This window comes from Garra rufa, unplaced genomic scaffold (genome assembly GCF_049309525.1).
Source record: "Garra rufa unplaced genomic scaffold, GarRuf1.0 hap1_unplaced_005, whole genome shotgun sequence".
Lineage (NCBI taxonomy): Eukaryota > Metazoa > Chordata > Actinopteri > Cypriniformes > Cyprinidae > Garra > Garra rufa.
Genome location: NW_027394280.1, coordinates 1,149,749 through 1,166,726, shown reverse-complemented (window position 1 = coordinate 1,166,726; position 16,978 = coordinate 1,149,749). Strand labels below are relative to the sequence as shown.

At 51.2% G+C, this 16,978-nt stretch overlaps 21 non-coding genes across 21 annotated transcripts; 17 read left to right on the top strand and 4 right to left on the bottom strand.

Annotated features, from left to right (window-relative positions):
* The first annotated feature begins 280 nt into the window (after positions 1–280).
* Positions 281–353, top strand: trnak-cuu (transfer RNA lysine (anticodon CUU)). Its single transcript has one exon. It is a non-coding gene; the product is annotated as a tRNA-Lys (tRNA).
* Positions 354–554: 201 nt separating this feature from the next.
* trnan-guu (transfer RNA asparagine (anticodon GUU)) lies at positions 555–628 on the top strand. The gene has a single exon. It is a non-coding gene; the product is annotated as a tRNA-Asn (tRNA).
* Positions 629–2,173: 1,545 nt separating this feature from the next.
* Positions 2,174–2,314, top strand: LOC141312816 (U4 spliceosomal RNA). The gene has a single exon (XR_012349316.1). It is a non-coding gene; the product is annotated as a U4 spliceosomal RNA (small nuclear RNA).
* An 847-nt stretch (positions 2,315–3,161) lies between these two features.
* trnak-cuu (transfer RNA lysine (anticodon CUU)) lies at positions 3,162–3,234 on the top strand. Its single transcript has one exon. It is a non-coding gene; the product is annotated as a tRNA-Lys (tRNA).
* A 201-nt stretch (positions 3,235–3,435) lies between these two features.
* trnan-guu (transfer RNA asparagine (anticodon GUU)) lies at positions 3,436–3,509 on the top strand. Its single transcript has one exon. It is a non-coding gene; the product is annotated as a tRNA-Asn (tRNA).
* A 1,545-nt stretch (positions 3,510–5,054) lies between these two features.
* Positions 5,055–5,195, top strand: LOC141312815 (U4 spliceosomal RNA). The gene has a single exon (XR_012349315.1). It is a non-coding gene; the product is annotated as a U4 spliceosomal RNA (small nuclear RNA).
* Positions 5,196–6,316: 1,121 nt separating this feature from the next.
* trnan-guu (transfer RNA asparagine (anticodon GUU)) lies at positions 6,317–6,390 on the top strand. Its single transcript has one exon. It is a non-coding gene; the product is annotated as a tRNA-Asn (tRNA).
* A 728-nt stretch (positions 6,391–7,118) lies between these two features.
* trnas-gcu (transfer RNA serine (anticodon GCU)) lies at positions 7,119–7,200 on the bottom strand. Its single transcript has one exon. It is a non-coding gene; the product is annotated as a tRNA-Ser (tRNA).
* A 463-nt stretch (positions 7,201–7,663) lies between these two features.
* LOC141312814 (U4 spliceosomal RNA) lies at positions 7,664–7,804 on the top strand. Its single transcript, XR_012349314.1, has one exon. It is a non-coding gene; the product is annotated as a U4 spliceosomal RNA (small nuclear RNA).
* Positions 7,805–8,651: 847 nt separating this feature from the next.
* On the top strand, positions 8,652–8,724 carry trnak-cuu (transfer RNA lysine (anticodon CUU)). The gene has a single exon. It is a non-coding gene; the product is annotated as a tRNA-Lys (tRNA).
* Positions 8,725–8,925: 201 nt separating this feature from the next.
* Positions 8,926–8,999, top strand: trnan-guu (transfer RNA asparagine (anticodon GUU)). The gene has a single exon. It is a non-coding gene; the product is annotated as a tRNA-Asn (tRNA).
* Positions 9,000–9,999: 1,000 nt separating this feature from the next.
* Positions 10,000–10,081, bottom strand: trnas-gcu (transfer RNA serine (anticodon GCU)). The gene has a single exon. It is a non-coding gene; the product is annotated as a tRNA-Ser (tRNA).
* A 463-nt stretch (positions 10,082–10,544) lies between these two features.
* LOC141312813 (U4 spliceosomal RNA) lies at positions 10,545–10,685 on the top strand. The gene has a single exon (XR_012349313.1). It is a non-coding gene; the product is annotated as a U4 spliceosomal RNA (small nuclear RNA).
* An 847-nt stretch (positions 10,686–11,532) lies between these two features.
* On the top strand, positions 11,533–11,605 carry trnak-cuu (transfer RNA lysine (anticodon CUU)). Its single transcript has one exon. It is a non-coding gene; the product is annotated as a tRNA-Lys (tRNA).
* Positions 11,606–11,806: 201 nt separating this feature from the next.
* On the top strand, positions 11,807–11,880 carry trnan-guu (transfer RNA asparagine (anticodon GUU)). The gene has a single exon. It is a non-coding gene; the product is annotated as a tRNA-Asn (tRNA).
* Positions 11,881–12,880: 1,000 nt separating this feature from the next.
* trnas-gcu (transfer RNA serine (anticodon GCU)) lies at positions 12,881–12,962 on the bottom strand. The gene has a single exon. It is a non-coding gene; the product is annotated as a tRNA-Ser (tRNA).
* A 463-nt stretch (positions 12,963–13,425) lies between these two features.
* On the top strand, positions 13,426–13,566 carry LOC141312800 (U4 spliceosomal RNA). The gene has a single exon (XR_012349301.1). It is a non-coding gene; the product is annotated as a U4 spliceosomal RNA (small nuclear RNA).
* Positions 13,567–14,413: 847 nt separating this feature from the next.
* Positions 14,414–14,486, top strand: trnak-cuu (transfer RNA lysine (anticodon CUU)). Its single transcript has one exon. It is a non-coding gene; the product is annotated as a tRNA-Lys (tRNA).
* A 201-nt stretch (positions 14,487–14,687) lies between these two features.
* On the top strand, positions 14,688–14,761 carry trnan-guu (transfer RNA asparagine (anticodon GUU)). Its single transcript has one exon. It is a non-coding gene; the product is annotated as a tRNA-Asn (tRNA).
* A 1,000-nt stretch (positions 14,762–15,761) lies between these two features.
* Positions 15,762–15,843, bottom strand: trnas-gcu (transfer RNA serine (anticodon GCU)). Its single transcript has one exon. It is a non-coding gene; the product is annotated as a tRNA-Ser (tRNA).
* Positions 15,844–16,306: 463 nt separating this feature from the next.
* Positions 16,307–16,447, top strand: LOC141312788 (U4 spliceosomal RNA). Its single transcript, XR_012349289.1, has one exon. It is a non-coding gene; the product is annotated as a U4 spliceosomal RNA (small nuclear RNA).
* Positions 16,448–16,978: the final 531 nt, after the last annotated feature.

Sequence of the window (16,978 nt, the reverse complement as noted above, 5' to 3'; positions counted from 1 at the left end):
AATTGGTGGAAAATCACATCTCAACCATACGCTGTCCAAAGCATTGACCCGCCTTCACGCGGCAAAACAGAACGTGTTGTTGGCCCGCACTGCTGGGTCAAACTGCGCTTCCCAAAAACAGATTGGGTCAAAACCGACAGAAGAAAACTCTAAGCCTGCTCTAAGCCCTACCCACGGGGAGGGCTCGACAGTCTCGCACAACGCGAGAGCCTCCGTTTCGCCTGTGTGATTTGGGGGCCGATGAAAACTGGGTCCGACCCGGTGAAGAAGCCCACGACCAGCCCGGCTAGCTCAGTCGGTAGAGCATGAGACTCTTAATCTCAGGGTCGTGGGTTCGAGCCCCACGTTGGGCGGCTTTGTTGACTCTCTTTCTTCCCAAAAGGGTGGCGGGCTCCAGCGTGCCCATTCGCCGCGCAGGCTGAGTGGATTTTGCGAGCTCCGGAAACATCTTTCAAAACAGATGTCGCTGTTAGTGCGAGCAATTTTAATCCCTATCACTAACCCTAACCCTTGCTTTTACACCGGTGATCCGGCGGCAGCAAGCAACAGCGGCTGTCTCTGTGGCGCAATCGGTTAGCGCGTTCGGCTGTTAACCGAAAGGTTGGTGGTTCGAGCCCACCCAGGGACGTGTGAAATGCCGGAGTTTTGCACGCGCGTCAGGTGTCCACTAACGCCTATGCCATTCTTAGGGTTGCGAGGCACAGCTTTCTCAGGGCGTTTATCTTGTGCACCTTCAATAAGCTGGCTTGTTTTAAAAGAACTCAGCGGCGGGCATTTGGTGAACATTTTCACCAGCTCGAGTAGTTTGCTGTGGCATGTGGATGCCTTCTTTACTGATGATCTGTCTCTGGGGCTCATCTAGTTGACATAGTATCCGCTGACATTCGGCTGAAGGTGCTGATCCACCATCTGCTCTTGGTACGGACTGGAACCGGGGGACTGTAGTGACCATCAGATCGGAATGCAGAATGGATCTGGTGGCTACGGTGACCTCAGAATAAGAAGAAACAGACTAATATTAATGTAGATGCAAAAGTTCCATGTTGCCACAAAGTCAATACCCAATACCCCACCGGGATGACTTGAAATACAGTCAGCATCGGCAATTTTTGCCAGTCTCTCTGGAGGCTTGTTGAGAAAGATAGTCTTGCTTCGTTTTGTTTCCTTTTATTGGCGTGGCTGGTTGTTGGCCCTCGTCAAAGAGGTGTCCACCGATCATAGCGTGCCGGAGCCAGAAGACTTGTTGTTTTGTCAATATGTTCTCAAGACTTTGCGGCAGGTATCAATAAACTACAGCACAATCACAGCTCGCCGCTACCCATCGTAAACAGGTTGGGCCTGTCTGTTCCGGTGGGCTCTCAGTGGTGCTAAAGCATCAAATGAAGAGGATGGGATTCGAACCCACACAAACCAAGGCGTGCCGAGCACAACGGACTAGCCTTGCATCGCCTTAACCACTCGACCACCTTTTGTTTTGCGCGGTCCTTTTGTTTAACACTCCCGATTCAGACCACCAGCTCATTAGTAGAGCGCTCAGTGAACTGGACTGAGTGTGTCAGATAGGGAAGACACACAAAAATTGCAGAGTGGGGTCCCCAGGACCGAGGATCACTGCTAAATGTACCGAACGACGAGGATGGGATTCGAACCCACGCGTGCAGAGCACAATGGATTAGCAGTCCATCGCCTTAACCACTCGGCCACTTCGTCGTATTACGTGCCGTCTTTTATTTAGCACTCCCGATTCAGATCATCAGCTCATTAGTAGAGAACTCAAAGAACTGAACTGAGTGTGTTAGATAAGGAGGACACACAAAAAGTTCAGCATGGGGTCCCCAGGACCTAGATTAAGGTCCAGTGCTAAAGGAACCGAACGACAAGGATGGGATTAGCAGTCCATCGCCTTAACCACTCGGCCTCCCCGCCCCCTTGCTGACTGAGAGAGGCCATGCTGCGGACCTTTTCAGCTGCTGCTGCTGTGCTTTCAGCAGGCTGTTTTGAGCACAGAGGGAATAGTGAATGAGCCGTCTTTTACACACCTCTAATCTGTTCCGTAGAAACACGGTGCAGCAACCCGTGCCAGGAGACTGTTTGTGCGGCAGTTTAAAGCTTGCTACCACCTTGTCGGTTCACATCCACGTAGGTGCCTGCAAAGGTCACAACCGTCGCCGGCATTCTTTCGCAGAGGCAATATTGTAGCCTATGAGGTTTATCCGAGGCGCGATCATTGCTGGTTGAAAACTTTACCCAATACCCCGCCAGGATGACTTGAAATACAGTCAGCTTTGGCAATTTTTGCTAGCCTCTCTGGAGGCTTAGAGTATTGTTGAGAAAAAATAGCCTGGTTTCGTTTCTCGTCGAAAAGTTGTCTGCTGATGATTGAGCGCCAGAGCCAGAAGGCTTGTTGTTTTGTAAATATGTCCTCAAGACGGGTATCATTAAACTGCAGCGCAATTACAGCTCACCGTTACCCATCGTAAACAGGTTGGGCCTGTCTGGTCCGGTGGGCTCTCAGTGGCGCTAAAGCTTCCAGTGCATGTCGAGCACAATGTATTAGCCTTCCACCGCCTTACCCGCTGGACCACCTCGTCATCTTGCGTGGTTTCTTTGTTTAACACTCCTGAACCATGTGCATGTGGATGCCTTCTTCGTCTTTTGTTTCAGCCGCCGAGGGCCTGTTTTCCACTGAGGCCCTGCGTCAAACTCCCTATGAGACACAATCGAACGTTAGTAGTAACCTCCGATTACGGCCGAATGTGGATTCTGCTCGGACGACGGGGCACCGGTACATCCTTTGTAGCTTTGGCTTGTTAGCCAAACGCTACAGCAGTTTGCCATTTCCCATGAAATCATCCTTGATTTCCTTAAGAAAGGTGCCCCAAATTGGTGGAAAATCACATCTCAACCATACGCTGTCCAAAGCATTGACCCGCCTTCACGCGGCAAAACAGAACGTGTTGTTGGCCCGCACTGCTGGGTCAAACTGCGCTTCCCAAAAACAGATTGGGTCAAAACCGACAGAAGAAAACTCTAAGCCTGCTCTAAGCCCTACCCACGGGGAGGGCTCGACAGTCTCGCACAACGCGAGAGCCTCCGTTTCGCCTGTGTGATTTGGGGGCCGATGAAAACTGGGTCCGACCCGGTGAAGAAGCCCACGACCAGCCCGGCTAGCTCAGTCGGTAGAGCATGAGACTCTTAATCTCAGGGTCGTGGGTTCGAGCCCCACGTTGGGCGGCTTTGTTGACTCTCTTTCTTCCCAAAAGGGTGGCGGGCTCCAGCGTGCCCATTCGCCGCGCAGGCTGAGTGGATTTTGCGAGCTCCGGAAACATCTTTCAAAACAGATGTCGCTGTTAGTGCGAGCAATTTTAATCCCTATCACTAACCCTAACCCTTGCTTTTACACCGGTGATCCGGCGGCAGCAAGCAACAGCGGCTGTCTCTGTGGCGCAATCGGTTAGCGCGTTCGGCTGTTAACCGAAAGGTTGGTGGTTCGAGCCCACCCAGGGACGTGTGAAATGCCGGAGTTTTGCACGCGCGTCAGGTGTCCACTAACGCCTATGCCATTCTTAGGGTTGCGAGGCACAGCTTTCTCAGGGCGTTTATCTTGTGCACCTTCAATAAGCTGGCTTGTTTTAAAAGAACTCAGCGGCGGGCATTTGGTGAACATTTTCACCAGCTCGAGTAGTTTGCTGTGGCATGTGGATGCCTTCTTTACTGATGATCTGTCTCTGGGGCTCATCTAGTTGACATAGTATCCGCTGACATTCGGCTGAAGGTGCTGATCCACCATCTGCTCTTGGTACGGACTGGAACCGGGGGACTGTAGTGACCATCAGATCGGAATGCAGAATGGATCTGGTGGCTACGGTGACCTCAGAATAAGAAGAAACAGACTAATATTAATGTAGATGCAAAAGTTCCATGTTGCCACAAAGTCAATACCCAATACCCCACCGGGATGACTTGAAATACAGTCAGCATCGGCAATTTTTGCCAGTCTCTCTGGAGGCTTGTTGAGAAAGATAGTCTTGCTTCGTTTTGTTTCCTTTTATTGGCGTGGCTGGTTGTTGGCCCTCGTCAAAGAGGTGTCCACCGATCATAGCGTGCCGGAGCCAGAAGACTTGTTGTTTTGTCAATATGTTCTCAAGACTTTGCGGCAGGTATCAATAAACTACAGCACAATCACAGCTCGCCGCTACCCATCGTAAACAGGTTGGGCCTGTCTGTTCCGGTGGGCTCTCAGTGGTGCTAAAGCATCAAATGAAGAGGATGGGATTCGAACCCACACAAACCAAGGCGTGCCGAGCACAACGGACTAGCCTTGCATCGCCTTAACCACTCGACCACCTTTTGTTTTGCGCGGTCCTTTTGTTTAACACTCCCGATTCAGACCACCAGCTCATTAGTAGAGCGCTCAGTGAACTGGACTGAGTGTGTCAGATAGGGAAGACACACAAAAATTGCAGAGTGGGGTCCCCAGGACCGAGGATCACTGCTAAATGTACCGAACGACGAGGATGGGATTCGAACCCACGCGTGCAGAGCACAATGGATTAGCAGTCCATCGCCTTAACCACTCGGCCACCTCGTTGTATTACGTGCCGTCTTTTATTTAGCACTCCCGATTCAGATCATCAGCTCATTAGTAGAGAACTCAAAGAACTGAACTGAGTGTGTTAGATAAGAAGGACACACAAAAAGTTCAGCATGGGGTCCCCAGGACCTAGATTAAGGTCCAGTGCTAAAGGAACCGAACGACAAGGATGGGATTAGCAGTCCATCGCCTTAACCACTCGGCCTCCCCGCCCCCTTGCTGACTGAGAGAGGCCATGCTGCGGACCTTTTCAGCTGCTGCTGCTGTGCTTTCAGCAGGCTGTTTTGAGCACAGAGGGAATAGTGAATGAGCCGTCTTTTACACACCTCTAATCTGTTCCGTAGAAACACGGTGCAGCAACCCGTGCCAGGAGACTGTTTGTGCGGCAGTTTAAAGCTTGCTACCACCTTGTCGGTTCACATCCACGTAGGTGCCTGCAAAGGTCACGACCGTCGCTGGCATTCTTTCGCAGAGGCAATATTGTAGCCTATGAGGTTTATCCGAGGCGCGATCATTGCTGGTTGAAAACTTTACCCAATACCCCGCCAGGATGACTTGAAATACAGTCAGCTTTGGCAATTTTTGCTAGCCTCTCTGGAGGCTTAGAGTATTGTTGAGAAAAAATAGCCTGGTTTCGTTTCTCGTCAAAAAGTTGTCTGCTGATGATTGAGCGCCAGAGCCAGAAGGCTTGTTGTTTTGTAAATATGTCCTCAAGACGGGTATCATTAAACTGCAGCGCAATTACAGCTCACCGTTACCCATCGTAAACAGGTTGGGCCTGTCTGGTCCGGTGGGCTCTCAGTGGCGCTAAAGCTTCCAGTGCATGTCGAGCACAATGTATTAGCCTTCCACCGCCTTACCCGCTGGACCACCTCGTCATCTTGCGTGGTTTCTTTGTTTAACACTCCTGAACCATGTGCATGTGGATGCCTTCTTCGTCTTTTGTTTCAGCCGCCGAGGGCCTGTTTTCCACTGAGGCCCTGCGTCAAACTCCCTATGAGACACAATCGAACGTTAGTAGTAACCTCCGATTACGGCCGAATGTGGATTCTGCTCGGACGACGGGGCACCGGTACATCCTTTGTAGCTTTGGCTTGTTAGCCAAACGCTACAGCAGTTTGCCATTTCCCATGAAATCATCCTTGATTTCCTTAAGAAAGGTGCCCCAAATTGGTGGAAAATCACATCTCAACCATACGCTGTCCAAAGCATTGACCCGCCTTCACGCGGCAAAACAGAACGTGTTGTTGGCCCGCACTGCTGGGTCAAACTGCGCTTCCCAAAAACAGATTGGGTCAAAACCGACAGAAGAAAACTCTAAGCCTGCTCTAAGCCCTACCCACGGGGAGGGCTCGACAGTCTCGCACAACGCGAGAGCCTCCGTTTCGCCTGTGTGATTTGGGGGCCGATGAAAACTGGGTCCGACCCGGTGAAGAAGCCCACGACCAGCCCGGCTAGCTCAGTCGGTAGAGCATGATACTCTTAATCTCAGGGTCGTGGGTTCGAGCCCCACGTTGGGCGGCTGTGTTGACTCTCTTTCTTCCCAAAAGGGTGGCGGGCTCCAGCGTGCCCATTCGCCGCGCAGGCTGAGTGGATTTTGCGAGCTCCGGAAACATCTTTCAAAACAGATGTCGCTGTTAGTGCGAGCAATTTTAATCCCTATCACTAACCCTAACCCTTGCTTTTACACCGGTGATCCGGCGGCAGCAAGCACCTGCGGCTGTCTCTGTGGCGCAATCGGTTAGCGCGTTCGGCTGTTAACCGAAAGGTTGGTGGTTCGAGCCCACCCAGGGACGTGTGAAATGCCGGAGTTTTGCACGCGCGTCAGGTGTCCACTAACGCCTATGCCATTCTTAGGGTTGCGAGGCACAGCTTTCTCAGGGCGTTTATCTTGTGCACCTTCAATAAGCTGGCTTGTTTTAAAAGAACTCAGCGGCGGGCATTTGGTGAACATTTTCACCAGCTCGAGTAGTTTGCTGTGGCATGTGGATGCCTTCTTTACTGATGATCTGTCTCTCTGGAGGCTTGTTGAGAAAGATAGTCTTGCTTCGTTTTGTTTCCTTTTATTGGCGTGGCTGGTTGTTGGTCCTCGTCAAAGAGGTGTCCACCGATCATAGCGTGCCGGAGCCAGAAGACTTGTTGTTTTATCAATATGTTCTCAAGACTTTGCGGCAGGTATCAATAAACTACAGCACAATCACAGCTCGCCGCTACCCATCGTAAACAGGTTGGGCCTGTCTGTTCCGGTGGGCTCTCAGTGGTGCTAAAGCATCAAATGAAGAGGATGGGATTCGAACCCACACAAACCAAGGCGTGCCGAGCACAACGGACTAGCCTTGCATCGCCTTAACCACTCGACCACCTTTCGTTTTGCGCGGTCCTTTTGTTTAACACTCCCGATTCAGACCACCAGCTCATTAGTAGAGCGCTCAGTGAACTGGACTGAGTGTGTCAGATAGGGAAGACACACAAAAATTGCAGAGTGGGGTCCCCAGGACCGAGGATCACTGCTAAATGTACCGAACGACGAGGATGGGATTCGAACCCACGCGTGCAGAGCACAATGGATTAGCAGTCCATCGCCTTAACCACTCGGCCACCTCGTCGTATTACGTGCCGTCTTTTATTTAGCACTCCCGATTCAGATCATCAGCTCATTAGTAGAGAACTCAAAGAACTGAACTGAGTGTGTTAGATAAGGAGGACACACAAAAAGTTCAGCATGGGGTCCCCAGGACCTAGATTAAGGTCCAGTGCTAAAGGAACCGAACGACAAGGATGGGATTAGCAGTCCATCGCCTTAACCACTCGGCCTCCCCGCCCCCTTGCTGACTGAGAGAGGCCATGCTGCGGACCTTTTCAGCTGCTGCTGCTGTGCTTTCAGCAGGCTGTTTTGAGCACAGAGGGAATAGTGAATGAGCCGTCTTTTACACACCTCTAATCTGTTCCGTAGAAACACGGTGCAGCAACCCGTGCCAGGAGACTGTTTGTGCGGCAGTTTAAAGCTTGCTACCACCTTGTCGGTTCACATCCACGTAGGTGCCTGCAAAGGTCACAACCGTCGCCGGCATTCTTTCGCAGAGGCAATATTGTAGCCTATGAGGTTTATCCGAGGCGCGATCATTGCTGGTTGAAAACTTTACCCAATACCCCGCCAGGATGACTTGAAATACAGTCAGCTTTGGCAATTTTTGCTAGCCTCTCTGGAGGCTTAGAGTATTGTTGAGAAAAAATAGCCTGGTTTCGTTTCTCGTCGAAAAGTTGTCTGCTGATGATTGAGCGCCAGAGCCAGAAGGCTTGTTGTTTTGTAAATATGTCCTCAAGACGGGTATCATTAAACTGCAGCGCAATTACAGCTCACCGTTACCCATCGTAAACAGGTTGGGCCTGTCTGGTCCGGTGGGCTCTCAGTGGCGCTAAAGCTTCCAGTGCATGTCGAGCACAATGTATTAGCCTTCCACCGCCTTACCCGCTGGACCACCTCGTCATCTTGCGTGGTTTCTTTGTTTAACACTCCTGAACCATGTGCATGTGGATGCCTTCTTCGTCTTTTGTTTCAGCCGCCGAGGGCCTGTTTTCCACTGAGGCCCTGCGTCAAACTCCCTATGAGACACAATCGAACGTTAGTAGTAACCTCCGATTACGGCCGAATGTGGATTCTGCTCGGACGACGGGGCACCGGTACATCCTTTGTAGCTTTGGCTTGTTAGCCAAACGCTACAGCAGTTTGCCATTTCCCATGAAATCATCCTTGATTTCCTTAAGAAAGGTGCCCCAAATTGGTGGAAAATCACATCTCAACCATACGCTGTCCAAAGCATTGACCCGCCTTCACGCGGCAAAACAGAACGTGTTGTTGGCCCGCACTGCTGGGTCAAACTGCGCTTCCCAAAAACAGATTGGGTCAAAACCGACAGAAGAAAACTCTAAGCCTGCTCTAAGCCCTACCCACGGGGAGGGCTCGACAGTCTCGCACAACGCGAGAGCCTCCGTTTCGCCTGTGTGATTTGGGGGCCGATGAAAACTGGGTCCGACCCGGTGAAGAAGCCCACGACCAGCCCGGCTAGCTCAGTCGGTAGAGCATGAGACTCTTAATCTCAGGGTCGTGGGTTCGAGCCCCACGTTGGGCGGCTTTGTTGACTCTCTTTCTTCCCAAAAGGGTGGCGGGCTCCAGCGTGCCCATTCGCCGCGCAGGCTGAGTGGATTTTGCGAGCTCCGGAAACATCTTTCAAAACAGATGTCGCTGTTAGTGCGAGCAATTTTAATCCCTATCACTAACCCTAACCCTTGCTTTTACACCGGTGATCCGGCGGCAGCAAGCAACAGCGGCTGTCTCTGTGGCGCAATCGGTTAGCGCGTTCGGCTGTTAACCGAAAGGTTGGTGGTTCGAGCCCACCCAGGGACGTGTGAAATGCCGGAGTTTTGCACGCGCGTCAGGTGTCCACTAACGCCTATGCCATTCTTAGGGTTGCGAGGCACAGCTTTCTCAGGGCGTTTATCTTGTGCACCTTCAATAAGCTGGCTTGTTTTAAAAGAACTCAGCGGCGGGCATTTGGTGAACATTTTCACCAGCTCGAGTAGTTTGCTGTGGCATGTGGATGCCTTCTTTACTGATGATCTGTCTCTGGGGCTCATCTAGTTGACATAGTATCCGCTGACATTCGGCTGAAGGTGCTGATCCACCATCTGCTCTTGGTACGGACTGGAACCGGGGGACTGTAGTGACCATCAGATCGGAATGCAGAATGGATCTGGTGGCTACGGTGACCTCAGAATAAGAAGAAACAGACTAATATTAATGTAGATGCAAAAGTTCCATGTTGCCACAAAGTCAATACCCAATACCCCACCGGGATGACTTGAAATACAGTCAGCATCGGCAATTTTTGCCAGTCTCTCTGGAGGCTTGTTGAGAAAGATAGTCTTGCTTCGTTTTGTTTCCTTTTATTGGCGTGGCTGGTTGTTGGCCCTCGTCAAAGAGGTGTCCACCGATCATAGCGTGCCGGAGCCAGAAGACTTGTTGTTTTGTCAATATGTTCTCAAGACTTTGCGGCAGGTATCAATAAACTACAGCACAATCACAGCTCGCCGCTACCCATCGTAAACAGGTTGGGCCTGTCTGTTCCGGTGGGCTCTCAGTGGTGCTAAAGCATCAAATGAAGAGGATGGGATTCGAACCCACACAAACCAAGGCGTGCCGAGCACAACGGACTAGCCTTGCATCGCCTTAACCACTCGACCACCTTTTGTTTTGCGCGGTCCTTTTGTTTAACACTCCCGATTCAGACCACCAGCTCATTAGTAGAGCGCTCAGTGAACTGGACTGAGTGTGTCAGATAGGGAAGACACACAAAAATTGCAGAGTGGGGTCCCCAGGACCGAGGATCACTGCTAAATGTACCGAACGACGAGGATGGGATTCGAACCCACGCGTGCAGAGCACAATGGATTAGCAGTCCATCGCCTTAACCACTCGGCCACCTCGTCGTATTACGTGCCGTCTTTTATTTAGCACTCCCGATTCAGATCATCAGCTCATTAGTAGAGAACTCAAAGAACTGAACTGAGTGTGTTAGATAAGAAGGACACACAAAAAGTTCAGCATGGGGTCCCCAGGACCTAGATTAAGGTCCAGTGCTAAAGGAACCGAACGACAAGGATGGGATTAGCAGTCCATCGCCTTAACCACTCGGCCTCCCCGCCCCCTTGCTGACTGAGAGAGGCCATGCTGCGGACCTTTTCAGCTGCTGCTGCTGTGCTTTCAGCAGGCTGTTTTGAGCACAGAGGGAATAGTGAATGAGCCGTCTTTTACACACCTCTAATCTGTTCCGTAGAAACACGGTGCAGCAACCCGTGCCAGGAGACTGTTTGTGCGGCAGTTTAAAGCTTGCTACCACCTTGTCGGTTCACATCCACGTAGGTGCCTGCAAAGGTCACGACCGTCGCCGGCATTCTTTCGCAGAGGCAATATTGTAGCCTATGAGGTTTATCCGAGGCGCGATCATTGCTGGTTGAAAACTTTACCCAATACCCCGCCAGGATGACTTGAAATACAGTCAGCTTTGGCAATTTTTGCTAGCCTCTCTGGAGGCTTAGAGTATTGTTGAGAAAAAATAGCCTGGTTTCGTTTCTCGTCAAAAAGTTGTCTGCTGATGATTGAGCGCCAGAGCCAGAAGGCTTGTTGTTTTGTAAATATGTCCTCAAGACGGGTATCATTAAACTGCAGCGCAATTACAGCTCACCGTTACCCATCGTAAACAGGTTGGGCCTGTCTGGTCCGGTGGGCTCTCAGTGGCGCTAAAGCTTCCAGTGCATGTCGAGCACAATGTATTAGCCTTCCACCGCCTTACCCGCTGGACCACCTCGTCATCTTGCGTGGTTTCTTTGTTTAACACTCCTGAACCATGTGCATGTGGATGCCTTCTTCGTCTTTTGTTTCAGCCGCCGAGGGCCTGTTTTCCACTGAGGCCCTGCGTCAAACTCCCTATGAGACACAATCGAACGTTAGTAGTAACCTCCGATTACGGCCGAATGTGGATTCTGCTCGGACGACGGGGCACCGGTACATCCTTTGTAGCTTTGGCTTGTTAGCCAAACGCTACAGCAGTTTGCCATTTCCCATGAAATCATCCTTGATTTCCTTAAGAAAGGTGCCCCAAATTGGTGGAAAATCACATCTCAACCATACGCTGTCCAAAGCATTGACCCGCCTTCACGCGGCAAAACAGAACGTGTTGTTGGCCCGCACTGCTGGGTCAAACTGCGCTTCCCAAAAACAGATTGGGTCAAAACCGACAGAAGAAAACTCTAAGCCTGCTCTAAGCCCTACCCACGGGGAGGGCTCGACAGTCTCGCACAACGCGAGAGCCTCCGTTTCGCCTGTGTGATTTGGGGGCCGATGAAAACTGGGTCCGACCCGGTGAAGAAGCCCACGACCAGCCCGGCTAGCTCAGTCGGTAGAGCATGAGACTCTTAATCTCAGGGTCGTGGGTTCGAGCCCCACGTTGGGCGGCTTTGTTGACTCTCTTTCTTCCCAAAAGGGTGGCGGGCTCCAGCGTGCCCATTCGCCGCGCAGGCTGAGTGGATTTTGCGAGCTCCGGAAACATCTTTCAAAACAGATGTCGCTGTTAGTGCGAGCAATTTTAATCCCTATCACTAACCCTAACCCTTGCTTTTACACCGGTGATCCGGCGGCAGCAAGCAACAGCGGCTGTCTCTGTGGCGCAATCGGTTAGCGCGTTCGGCTGTTAACCGAAAGGTTGGTGGTTCGAGCCCACCCAGGGACGTGTGAAATGCCGGAGTTTTGCACGCGCGTCAGGTGTCCACTAACGCCTATGCCATTCTTAGGGTTGCGAGGCACAGCTTTCTCAGGGCGTTTATCTTGTGCACCTTCAATAAGCTGGCTTGTTTTAAAAGAACTCAGCGGCGGGCATTTGGTGAACATTTTCACCAGCTCGAGTAGTTTGCTGTGGCATGTGGATGCCTTCTTTACTGATGATCTGTCTCTGGGGCTCATCTAGTTGACATAGTATCCGCTGACATTCGGCTGAAGGTGCTGATCCACCATCTGCTCTTGGTACGGACTGGAACCGGGGGACTGTAGTGACCATCAGATCGGAATGCAGAATGGATCTGGTGGCTACGGTGACCTCAGAATAAGAAGAAACAGACTAATATTAATGTAGATGCAAAAGTTCCATGTTGCCACAAAGTCAATACCCAATACCCCACCGGGATGACTTGAAATACAGTCAGCATCGGCAATTTTTGCCAGTCTCTCTGGAGGCTTGTTGAGAAAGATAGTCTTGCTTCGTTTTGTTTCCTTTTATTGGCGTGGCTGGTTGTTGGCCCTCGTCAAAGAGGTGTCCACCGATCATAGCGTGCCGGAGCCAGAAGACTTGTTGTTTTGTCAATATGTTCTCAAGACTTTGCGGCAGGTATCAATAAACTACAGCACAATCACAGCTCGCCGCTACCCATCGTAAACAGGTTGGGCCTGTCTGTTCCGGTGGGCTCTCAGTGGTGCTAAAGCATCAAATGAAGAGGATGGGATTCGAACCCACACAAACCAAGGCGTGCCGAGCACAACGGACTAGCCTTGCATCGCCTTAACCACTCGACCACCTTTTGTTTTGCGCGGTCCTTTTGTTTAACACTCCCGATTCAGACCACCAGCTCATTAGTAGAGCGCTCAGTGAACTGGACTGAGTGTGTCAGATAGGGAAGACACACAAAAATTGCAGAGTGGGGTCCCCAGGACCGAGGATCACTGCTAAATGTACCGAACGACGAGGATGGGATTCGAACCCACGCGTGCAGAGCACAATGGATTAGCAGTCCATCGCCTTAACCACTCGGCCACCTCGTCGTATTACGTGCCGTCTTTTATTTAGCACTCCCGATTCAGATCATCAGCTCATTAGTAGAGAACTCAAAGAACTGAACTGAGTGTGTTAGATAAGAAGGACACACAAAAAGTTCAGCATGGGGTCCCCAGGACCTAGATTAAGGTCCAGTGCTAAAGGAACCGAACGACAAGGATGGGATTAGCAGTCCATCGCCTTAACCACTCGGCCTCCCCGCCCCCTTGCTGACTGAGAGAGGCCATGCTGCGGACCTTTTCAGCTGCTGCTGCTGTGCTTTCAGCAGGCTGTTTTGAGCACAGAGGGAATAGTGAATGAGCCGTCTTTTACACACCTCTAATCTGTTCCGTAGAAACACGGTGCAGCAACCCGTGCCAGGAGACTGTTTGTGCGGCAGTTTAAAGCTTGCTACCACCTTGTCGGTTCACATCCACGTAGGTGCCTGCAAAGGTCACGACCGTCGCCGGCATTCTTTCGCAGAGGCAATATTGTAGCCTATGAGGTTTATCCGAGGCGCGATCATTGCTGGTTGAAAACTTTACCCAATACCCCGCCAGGATGACTTGAAATACAGTCAGCTTTGGCAATTTTTGCTAGCCTCTCTGGAGGCTTAGAGTATTGTTGAGAAAAAATAGCCTGGTTTCGTTTCTCGTCAAAAAGTTGTCTGCTGATGATTGAGCGCCAGAGCCAGAAGGCTTGTTGTTTTGTAAATATGTCCTCAAGACGGGTATCATTAAACTGCAGCGCAATTACAGCTCACCGTTACCCATCGTAAACAGGTTGGGCCTGTCTGGTCCGGTGGGCTCTCAGTGGCGCTAAAGCTTCCAGTGCATGTCGAGCACAATGTATTAGCCTTCCACCGCCTTACCCGCTGGACCACCTCGTCATCTTGCGTGGTTTCTTTGTTTAACACTCCTGAACCATGTGCATGTGGATGCCTTCTTCGTCTTTTGTTTCAGCCGCCGAGGGCCTGTTTTCCACTGAGGCCCTGCGTCAAACTCCCTATGAGACACAATCGAACGTTAGTAGTAACCTCCGATTACGGCCGAATGTGGATTCTGCTCGGACGACGGGGCACCGGTACATCCTTTGTAGCTTTGGCTTGTTAGCCAAACGCTACAGCAGTTTGCCATTTCCCATGAAATCATCCTTGATTTCCTTAAGAAAGGTGCCCCAAATTGGTGGAAAATCACATCTCAACCATACGCTGTCCAAAGCATTGACCCGCCTTCACGCGGCAAAACAGAACGTGTTGTTGGCCCGCACTGCTGGGTCAAACTGCGCTTCCCAAAAACAGATTGGGTCAAAACCGACAGAAGAAAACTCTAAGCCTGCTCTAAGCCCTACCCACGGGGAGGGCTCGACAGTCTCGCACAACGCGAGAGCCTCCGTTTCGCCTGTGTGATTTGGGGGCCGATGAAAACTGGGTCCGACCCGGTGAAGAAGCCCACGACCAGCCCGGCTAGCTCAGTCGGTAGAGCATGAGACTCTTAATCTCAGGGTCGTGGGTTCGAGCCCCACGTTGGGCGGCTTTGTTGACTCTCTTTCTTCCCAAAAGGGTGGCGGGCTCCAGCGTGCCCATTCGCCGCGCAGGCTGAGTGGATTTTGCGAGCTCCGGAAACATCTTTCAAAACAGATGTCGCTGTTAGTGCGAGCAATTTTAATCCCTATCACTAACCCTAACCCTTGCTTTTACACCGGTGATCCGGCGGCAGCAAGCAACAGCGGCTGTCTCTGTGGCGCAATCGGTTAGCGCGTTCGGCTGTTAACCGAAAGGTTGGTGGTTCGAGCCCACCCAGGGACGTGTGAAATGCCGGAGTTTTGCACGCGCGTCAGGTGTCCACTAACGCCTATGCCATTCTTAGGGTTGCGAGGCACAGCTTTCTCAGGGCGTTTATCTTGTGCACCTTCAATAAGCTGGCTTGTTTTAAAAGAACTCAGCGGCGGGCATTTGGTGAACATTTTCACCAGCTCGAGTAGTTTGCTGTGGCATGTGGATGCCTTCTTTACTGATGATCTGTCTCTGGGGCTCATCTAGTTGACATAGTATCCGCTGACATTCGGCTGAAGGTGCTGATCCACCATCTGCTCTTGGTACGGACTGGAACCGGGGGACTGTAGTGACCATCAGATCGGAATGCAGAATGGATCTGGTGGCTACGGTGACCTCAGAATAAGAAGAAACAGACTAATATTAATGTAGATGCAAAAGTTCCATGTTGCCACAAAGTCAATACCCAATACCCCACCGGGATGACTTGAAATACAGTCAGCATCGGCAATTTTTGCCAGTCTCTCTGGAGGCTTGTTGAGAAAGATAGTCTTGCTTCGTTTTGTTTCCTTTTATTGGCGTGGCTGGTTGTTGGCCCTCGTCAAAGAGGTGTCCACCGATCATAGCGTGCCGGAGCCAGAAGACTTGTTGTTTTGTCAATATGTTCTCAAGACTTTGCGGCAGGTATCAATAAACTACAGCACAATCACAGCTCGCCGCTACCCATCGTAAACAGGTTGGGCCTGTCTGTTCCGGTGGGCTCTCAGTGGTGCTAAAGCATCAAATGAAGAGGATGGGATTCGAACCCACACAAACCAAGGCGTGCCGAGCACAACGGACTAGCCTTGCATCGCCTTAACCACTCGACCACCTTTTGTTTTGCGCGGTCCTTTTGTTTAACACTCCCGATTCAGACCACCAGCTCATTAGTAGAGCGCTCAGTGAACTGGACTGAGTGTGTCAGATAGGGAAGACACACAAAAATTGCAGAGTGGGGTCCCCAGGACCGAGGATCACTGCTAAATGTACCGAACGACGAGGATGGGATTCGAACCCACGCGTGCAGAGCACAATGGATTAGCAGTCCATCGCCTTAACCACTCGGCCACCTCGTCGTATTACGTGCCGTCTTTTATTTAGCACTCCCGATTCAGATCATCAGCTCATTAGTAGAGAACTCAAAGAACTGAACTGAGTGTGTTAGATAAGAAGGACACACAAAAAGTTCAGCATGGGGTCCCCAGGACCTAGATTAAGGTCCAGTGCTAAAGGAACCGAACGACAAGGATGGGATTAGCAGTCCATCGCCTTAACCACTCGGCCTCCCCGCCCCCTTGCTGACTGAGAGAGGCCATGCTGCGGACCTTTTCAGCTGCTGCTGCTGTGCTTTCAGCAGGCTGTTTTGAGCACAGAGGGAATAGTGAATGAGCCGTCTTTTACACACCTCTAATCTGTTCCGTAGAAACACGGTGCAGCAACCCGTGCCAGGAGACTGTTTGTGCGGCAGTTTAAAGCTTGCTACCACCTTGTCGGTTCACATCCACGTAGGTGCCTGCAAAGGTCACGACCGTCGCCGGCATTCTTTCGCAGAGGCAATATTGTAGCCTATGAGGTTTATCCGAGGCGCGATCATTGCTGGTTGAAAACTTTACCCAATACCCCGCCAGGATGACTTGAAATACAGTCAGCTTTGGCAATTTTTGCTAGCCTCTCTGGAGGCTTAGAGTATTGTTGAGAAAAAATAGCCTGGTTTCGTTTCTCGTCAAAAAGTTGTCTGCTGATGATTGAGCGCCAGAGCCAGAAGGCTTGTTGTTTTGTAAATATGTCCTCAAGACGGGTATCATTAAACTGCAGCGCAATTACAGCTCACCGTTACCCATCGTAAACAGGTTGGGCCTGTCTGGTCCGGTGGGCTCTCAGTGGCGCTAAAGCTTCCAGTGCATGTCGAGCACAATGTATTAGCCTTCCACCGCCTTACCCGCTGGACCACCTCGTCATCTTGCGTGGTTTCTTTGTTTAACACTCCTGAACCATGTGCATGTGGATGCCTTCTTCGTCTTTTGTTTCAGCCGCCGAGGGCCTGTTTTCCACTGAGGCCCTGCGTCAAACTCCCTATGAGACACAATCGAACGTTAGTAGTAACCTCCGATTACGGCCGAATGTGGATTCTGCTCGGACGACGGGGCACCGGTACATCCTTTGTAGCTTTGGCTTGTTAGCCAAACGCTACAGCAGTTTGCCATTTCCCAT